The 8,584-nt window shown below is 40.6% G+C and overlaps 1 protein-coding gene across 3 annotated transcripts in view; it reads right to left on the bottom strand.

Moving 5' to 3' along the window:
- The window catches only part of PLCH2 (phospholipase C eta 2), a 357,736-nt gene extending 350,113 nt beyond the window's left edge, over positions 1 to 7,623 (bottom strand). For all 3 annotated transcript variants that reach the window (XM_025211808.1, XM_025211818.1, XM_025211829.1), the window contains exon 1: positions 7,486 to 7,623. The gene's annotated coding sequence lies outside the window, so the exon portion shown is untranslated. The remainder of the gene's footprint in view (positions 1 to 7,485) is intronic.
- Positions 7,624 to 8,584: the final 961 nt, after the last annotated feature.

Raw genomic sequence — 8,584 nt, 5'->3', positions numbered from 1 at the left:
ACTCTTTCCAACTGATCTCCCTAAAGTGCAGCCAATCCCTATGTTTGACATCCAAGACTGATTTAGACCAGGCTTCTACCAGTTTAGCTTGCATCAGTATGTTTACAGAGACACAAGACAAAATATTGATATTAACCAAGGTTAAACTGATACTGAAGAGTCTTCATGCAGGGATTTCCACTGCTTTAATTATTTCAGGCCAAGTTAGTATGTAGTTCACTTCTAAAATTGATTTTAGTTGAATGAGTGAAGCTTGCGTACAGGCTTTTGAAAGGGATTTGGTACCATCAACTCAGATGATCCTTACAAATCTTCTGCTGAACACAGTACACAAGGTTAATACCTTCTACTGTTTCCTAGTTTAGTGTGTTAGCTAATGGATTTCTCAGCAAAGGCAACTTAGCCAACTCTTGAGATTTTATTTTGAGCCTCATGATATTGTTTATTTAAGACCCCAACTTCTGGAGACAAGCTATTATATGAGCATCTCTGTTCTCATGTTAAATTTTAAGTTATTCTTGGCAACCGCGAGGGCAAGAAAAAATGTAACTTACAGACAGAAAAATCCCAGAAGGCAAATAAAAATTCTGTGTAAAAGTTGTGAATTTAATCAATTTTAGGGCTTTATTCTGCAACCCATCCCTAGCATTACTTGGGGAAGATGCTGGAAGAGATCTAGAGGCAAAAGGAGAGGCTGGCTTAAAGACAATACCTATCAATTTAGGGAACTAAACTCCTTATTTTTGAGCTTTTGTGGGTGATAATGCTGCAAAGAGCATTTTTGGTTTTAAAAACTAAGTTAAAAATGTTTCTTTTGCAAAGTTCTACCTGCTGCTTCATTTTACTGAAACTGTATTTATGGCAAGCAACTATGGTATTTATCTGACTTCTGCCATGATAAATAACAAACCTAAGCACAGTCAGTAAATTGAAAAGGTAAAGTATATAAAATAGACATTCTAGTTCATATTGCAATAAAAATACATAACATATAATATAAATCAATAAACCTTATTTGCATATTTATTAACACCCATCAACAAGATTTTATGGACTAAGCGAGAGACATCTGGCATAATCTGCTTAAAACTATCATTACAAGTTCTGCCTGCACCAAGCAGCCAATGGAGTTTTGCAAGTAATGCGCTTTCTTCTCCACAAACCTCAGAGATCTTTGCCAGAACAGGATAAGAATTATAAGACCCATTTTACTGGTGGAATAATGGAGAGGTGTTCAGTATTTCATCAAAACAAAGTGTTTTGTCAAAATATATCTGCTTGAATGAAGATTTCACTGGAAAGATTTCCCAGATTCAGAATGGAATTTTTGGCCAAAACAAGGGAGAGATCTATACAAATACCTGACATACGGTCTCACACAAAATGCATTAATCACCAGGCTACTGACTATTATTGGCTCAGCATTTCCTCTTGGGGGCGGGAGGGGGTGCAGCATTTCTTCTTGGAGGGGGGTGCAGGGGCGATGGGGGAAAGGGCTATGAAAAAAATGTCAACATTTGAACAAATCCCACTCACCTCTTCACCATCATAAAAAATGCAGTGAAATCAGAAGATTTTCTGCAAAACAAATGTACTGTATCTTGCATCTGGCTCTTGGCTTACTTGTCAACAGAAAATACAACATTCACATTTTAGCAAATGTGCAAATAAAATCTAATTTCCAGGGCTATTAGTCAGCAGTATGAGCACAGACCTGAGAACTAGGACCTTCCAAGTTCTAATCATAGCTGTGACCTTAACTCCCTCTGTTGCCTTGAGCATGTCACTTGAACTCTGTGCTTCAGTTTCTTCATCTGTACAATGGAGATAAAGATGCCTTGTCTCACAGTGGCTAGTGTAAAGATTAGTCAGAATGAAGTGCTTTGGAGATGTAGCCCCCTCAAAGGCAATAATACTTCTTGTATCTAAACAAACAGATACCATCTGTTCCAGGATCGAGCAAGTTACTGAAAACAACATACCCCTTCAAAATTTAGAACATCTCAGGCATCCCCACACAACATTCACTTCCTATAGGTGCTGTTTCCCATGAAAACTGAGATAATGATGACAAGGGAAATAGAGATGGATAAAGGAGGCATTGGCCGTAACCAGGCTACAGACTGATGCTGAAGCTTCACAACCATCCCATGCAGTTAACAGATCTATTTTCACCAAAGAGTAAAATAGGAAGAGATGTGTCAGGGGAAAGAATCCAGGTTGCCTCATGCTTCATGGACCAACCATTTGCTTTTCCAGATCATACCCAGAAAAACTATAAACCAGTAAGTGCTGATCCACCTTTGCTTTAATTGTCTATAAATACTAATTATACATTGCAAACAGATAAACCAAGAAACAATTCTAACATGCAAGAGCATCTATTTTCCCCCTGCAACATTGCACAACTCCTCAGGCTGTATCCCAGGCTCCACTGAAACCAATGGGGTTTCATCTGCATGCTGACTGTAATATTGAAGTGCCAGCACAATTCCCCATCAGATAGACTGGGACTGAAGACCGCAGTCCCATTGCTATTACCAAGTGAGGCAATGGTTGTCTTGATAAACATGCAGCCCCAACTACATAAGAGAACAAAGAGAAAAGTAGAGTCAGTATGATTCTCTGTGTAAATAGGTAGTGCCCTAACAGCTACAAAAGCTCAGGCATTACCTTTTTCAAACTAAACTTGAGTATTTTTTTTAATTAATGATCTATTTCTTAAAGCTATATAGAAAAAGGAAACCGGATAGTCATTCTGATGAGACTGGATGGTGGTTTATATGCAAATCTTGAAGGGGGCTGAGATCACTCTCATTCATTTACACACAAGGAACTAGATTTAGAAATATAAGAAAGAAGCTTTTTATGTTACTATATATAAATTACATATATCACAATATATATTTATATGTGCCATATATTATTATTACATTATTTTTATGTCTGATAATATGTGCAACTGTTCATCATGCCTGCAACTAAGAGCTGGAAAACCAGAACAGACCCAGGAAAAGCAAGACACACTGGAGATCTACTATAACAGTGGTCTCCAACCTTTTTAAGGAGATTACCCTTGGCGTTTAAAAGCAGCCAAGATCGACTGTGCGCTGCCACCCTCCCCCCCTCCTCCCACCCAGCAGGTAAGTTTGTGGGGAGGGAAGGGGGGTGCAGATTGAGGCGGAGAGAAAAAAATTATTTGGAGGCACGCCTCCTCAGCAGGTAAGTCCCACCTGGCCAGGACCCCACTCAACTTACCCCTGCTCCTGCCTCTGCAGCACTGTCCCTCACCACAGCGGCCTCGATCTAGCCCCTGTCCCTTCCCTCCCCCATAGACTGACCTGCAGGACTGGGGTGCTCGCATGCGTGCACACAGGCACTCAGCCCCTCACTCCAGCCTTGGATTGACTCCAAGATGCTCCGAGATCTACTAGTGGATCGAGATCCAGTGGTTGGTGTCCACTGGTACTATGACATCATCCTCAAGAAACACACAACAGCAAGAAACAGACAACTTCCCTCTTTGCTTCCCCTCCCCTATGAGAAGCTCCCCCAATCCAGACCTTGATACCACATACCAAAACCTTCTTAGAAATTCCTGGTAATAAGTACAGCTTTATCACCGCACTATTTACAGATGGTTATCATGATCCCAAGCCTGGGGTCTTGTAAATACTCATTCAGTTCTGAACACAAGGGTCATCAATTCTGTGGAAAAGCATCAGGCCTTGTAAGCACAGAGACTAAATGATCCTAAATGTCCCTTCCAGCCCTATGTCTCAACTGGCCTATATCCCATACTGCTGTTCATTCCAAAAATGGCAGTAGAATACTATCAAATAAGAATAGAATTATTTTATAACTACTCTGCATTAACACCACAGGACAAGGAAGAAACCAGGCCCCTTCCTAGAGGCTGAGAAGTTTTACAGAGCCAAATTATACAGCTGGACCTAAACTCTCTTATATCTTAATTCAAGAAACCTGTACAAATGGAAACATATAATATACAGTCCCTGTTGCAAATTCAGGTTCTGTTCCCCATCATCAGGATTTCCCCAATACCTCTGTTGAAATTACTCCAAATTTACTCCTGTATAATCAAAACGGAAATTTCCCCCATGCCTTTCATTTACATAGCGTACACAATAATCCCCCTTGCTCTTCTACAACTCACCCTACAACATCTTTCTTAGCAGCTAGAAAATTCACAAGAGTGGGCCTTGCTCTGAATTACCCTTGATCTTTTGGGATGCAAGAGCTCTTGCATGTCTAACAGAAAACAAATCCACCCAAGAGCCTCTAGCCAAAGCTTTCCTACTGATGTAACTCTGTATTTGTTATTTGGGTACCTCATAGTCTTAGGCTGTACCTAGTGCTGCAATAAAGGTCAGGTGATCTTTGGAAACTCAAAAAGAATCTCTTTGCTGAAGGGCTAATCACCTTTTTCTACTGCAGCCACTCAGATAATACATGTACAAGAATTTGCTCAAGTTTAGGTGGCTGACTAGCCTATTTGTACCCATAATCAAAGTCTTAAGGGCATCTACAAACAGGACAGTTCCCTAGGACTGCATGTAGGAATCAAGTGCTTTGCAAATTTTAAATTTAAATTAGAGCTACTTTAAATCTCTCTTAAAAAATAAGGCAACTTTAATAGTCTCATGTAAAGTTGGGAGAGGAGCACCTCTGTGGCCTTACAAAGGAGAGAAAACACAACCTGAGAATGAAACACCCATATGGCATCTCTTGTATTCTAAGCAGTAAGAAAAGGCCCTTTTATAAAAGCTCTCTTGCCTTTCCCCTCTGTGGCTGTTTTGCACTCATAAAAAGAAAAACTTTGAAAGGCACTAGGTAGCTTTAAAACAATTTGTTGAAAGGCATATAGCAGAAGCAGCTGGCAGGCGGTGCTCCTACTCGTTAGCCTGTATCTGAGTTTCTAACACAACCAATTAAGTCTGACCTGACAAACTTGAGATGGGCAAGTCTAGAGAAAATGTCAGGAAGCCTTTATAACATGCTAAAGACAGATTGGTTTCAGAAAGGCAGGCAAAGATGCATGTCTGGGGAGAAAGAAAACAGCAATAATGGGCCAGGGTGCTGTTGGCTTTTGCTAATTTCTGGCTATTGACAAATCTACACGGAAGGAATGGCTCTCTGCAGCAAGGGTTGCTCAGTTCCTCTTTCACACAGTTTGTGATGAGTCTGGAACAGCCAGACAAGACATTTATTTCATCGTCTTGTCTATGGTGGTGAGAACCAGACAATTCAGAGGAAAGTAGATGCCTTTCAAAGTGAAAAGCTCAGGAGCTTGGCAGCAGACTAAAAAGCTTTGGTTATGCTTTCAGACCCAATCAGAAATAAGCAAAACCAAGGCATGACTGAAAGTGTGGTGATGGGCTATGTAATAGGAGTTTGGTGGGTCTCAGCCCTGTTCCTAACAGGCAGATGTCCCCAGCATAAAAGCCACCATGACCACTAATGCCCATTGAAAGCATTATCAAAAAGAGCAAGGGTGACTGTATTAAAAAGCCTGGGTAGTCCCTTTAAAGCAAAAATGATGCAAACTGGCAAAGCATCAAAACTGGTAAAGACCTGTCCTGAGATGAAGCAGAGGATACTACCCTGTAGGGGAAGCCATCCTGCACTTGTCGCTACAATTAAAAACCCTTACTAGAAAAAATAATAGAGATTTTTACAGTTAGAAGGGACTGTTTTGATCATTTAGTTTGACCCCCTGCAGGCCACAGAGCTTCAATCTGTGATTTATAACACCCAATGCTTTACCAGCACAAGCTGCAAGCATTAAATTAGACAATGATGTAATGCTTCCAGCTTCAGCTACAAAGGCTGCTCTTACATGACTATAAGACACGCAGGTGTATGACAATGTGATGAGAGGCTCTAATGAACCTGTACGAAGGCCCTGAATAGCTTGGCTGAAATCTTAAACTCTCAGTCTGGTTCTGCTTTCTGGCATCACAGGGCTTTGAGACAACTAGCAGGGCCAGGAAATGTATATGTTAATCCCAACACTGCATCAAAACAGAGCTGCAAAGTGAGTTAGCATTTACTCTCTGTCTCCTCTCCACACACTGGTGTTGAAGTCACTAGAATGCAGCTTCAGAGGGATATGAAGTGTGACTGTTCAGCCTTTCCTCTGTTTAGATAATCAGCATACTTCACTTGCAGCTGCTGACCTTCCCTTGTAATGCATAAAATTCTTGTCCTTCATCTGGTCATACAATCTCCAATGCTCATGCTCCAAAACAACAATAAGCAAAAAGAACACTTCTTGTTTGTAGTCAGGACAGAAAAATTCTATCTTTAGTAGACAAGCTTGGATCACCTTTTCTCCAACAATTACAAGACAATAAGTTAAGCTTACTTTTGAGACAAATCCTTCAGAAAGTCCCAGACACAAGCCTGCGTGCTCAATACTCCCAACCTTTGCAATGAAGACAACCCCAGAGCTAACTATTTTTATAGCTGGGCCCAACACTACAAATAAGCCCAAGCAAAATTCTTCTATCTGTTCAAGATCCATATCCAACCTTTGAGGCTTGAGGCCATCGGTAATGCATATAATACACTTGCATATCCCTGCCATGTCTCCATGGCTCCAACTCAGTCTTGTTGTTAGCAAACCGAGGAATTCCTTTGCCATATTACAAGAACCTGTTAAAAAGGCAAAGAAGGACAGAGGTGATGCCAGCATTTATTCCCAAGTAGTTTCACTCACTGTTCAGTAAGAGAGAGGTAGAAAGCCTGGAAGAGTGGCACTTTATAGACTAATCCAGAAAGGAATAAGCTTTTGTTAGCAACAGCTGATTTTGTCAGATGCTCTGACTCAGAGTCAGACTGGCTAGCTCCTTTCCTTTTATTTCACTGCTACTTATTCCCATTCACTCATTCAAGTGTCCCTCTACAATCAACTTTCCTTAGCCAAGCCATCCTCTCTTTGGACTAATAATCCTTGCATGAGCTCAGTGCTCCTCAGTGTTTAAGATTGATATGTCAGCAAAATGAATGCAATAATTTTCCGCGTTGAAAAAAGAATTTGCCTAATTTAAAAAATAAAAACCACATAGGCACCACCACAATCTCCTAGTATTAGTCTAAGCTTCACATAAGTGCAGTCTCTTTCCTTCCTTCATGCTTAAAAAAAAAGTCAGAAGCCCTGACAGAGCTCCCAAGCTTAAATGCATTTTCCTAACTAGAAAGTACATCTACAAACATAAAATAAACATAAGACACCCAAGGTTGGATGCTTTTCCATTCTAGACTCTGGATAACTTCAGAGGCCAACAGATCTAACAAGTTCTGTGCTAACCATAAAGTTGCTGATAGTGCTGCAGCAGCTTGTTAGAAGTTTTAGAACTAGCCTCCGATTGGCAAGCTAAGAAAGTGTTAGAAAGGAAAGGTTCTTGGTGGTGAGGGGAAAGCGGGGGATGAGGGGGGGGAGGGTGGACAAAAAGCACACACCTTTATCTCTTTTCTCTCAACAGTGTAGAGCCAATTCTGTCCCAGCCTCTCTGCATTGTGTATATGGAGTCTCATATGAATCGCAAAAAAAAAAGAAAACGTGCAACACAATCTGAAGCTGAAGTCTCCTCCCCTGCATTTTACATGCTAAGGACTCTCAGCTCACTGATCACAAAGCAACTCTTACAGTCCTTGTTCAAACAGTTCAGCTCCAGGGTAACAAGTTCAGAAGGGGAGGAGGCAAAGGGAATCAGAGGGTGGAAACAATTTTGGACAGTTGGTAAGTCCTTTTTTTATCAGGAAAACCTGTTCTTCAGGTTGGAAACTGAAACATCTGTTTATTGCCATGTTAGAATGTTGCACTCTTTCACATTAGCAAGCCTGCAAGATGAAACCATATTTAATAACACACAGACAAGCTACATGTGGGAGGGAGAGTTAATCATTACCCCACACTGGATTTGTTTTACATTTCATACTTCCTTGTGTAACTGCCTGTGGAATAACTGCCTCATCAGGTCTGTTGTCAAGCCTGCAAAAAATAATTTCAGTCTTGCAAATTTCTGAGTCAGATTCTGTGACTGAGTTTGAAAAGGGTCTTTATAGATGGTGTGACTGCAGGTAACAATCAAACTACATGCAAAGAGACTCTAAAGCTAGTTGAAAGCTTATGGGCATACAATTGTGCAGCACAAATCTGGAACGAAAGAGTCCTCTATCACATAAGGCACAGAACAATTAGCTAGGTGCATCCAATGGGGTTTTGTCTTCCACTACAGCATCAGATAGTGAATCCTCTACCCATTGGTTTTGGCTGTCAGTCAGCACTGTCATTTGCCATGGCATTTCAGATATTCCTAATATTTTGAATATCCAGGATGATTTTGAGCAGATCGCTACATGATTTTTAGGATATGCACCAGGCCTTGTGCTCAGCAATGAACACAACACCACAATACGTTCCCTAGCTCAATAAGTGTAACAGTTCTGTGTTCAATTAGGAAAACGCAACATGCTTCATAATTCTTTGTAGAGATATAATATGTTCTTTCTTACTGAAATTACTAAATATATACTGAGCAAGCAACCCAACGCATTA

Source organism: Alligator sinensis, unplaced genomic scaffold, assembly GCF_000455745.1.
Source record: "Alligator sinensis unplaced genomic scaffold, ASM45574v1 scaffold366_1, whole genome shotgun sequence".
Classification (NCBI taxonomy): Eukaryota; Metazoa; Chordata; order Crocodylia; family Alligatoridae; genus Alligator; species Alligator sinensis.
Note: the sequence above shows the minus strand (reverse complement) of the source record. Positions and strands in the feature narration are given on the sequence as shown.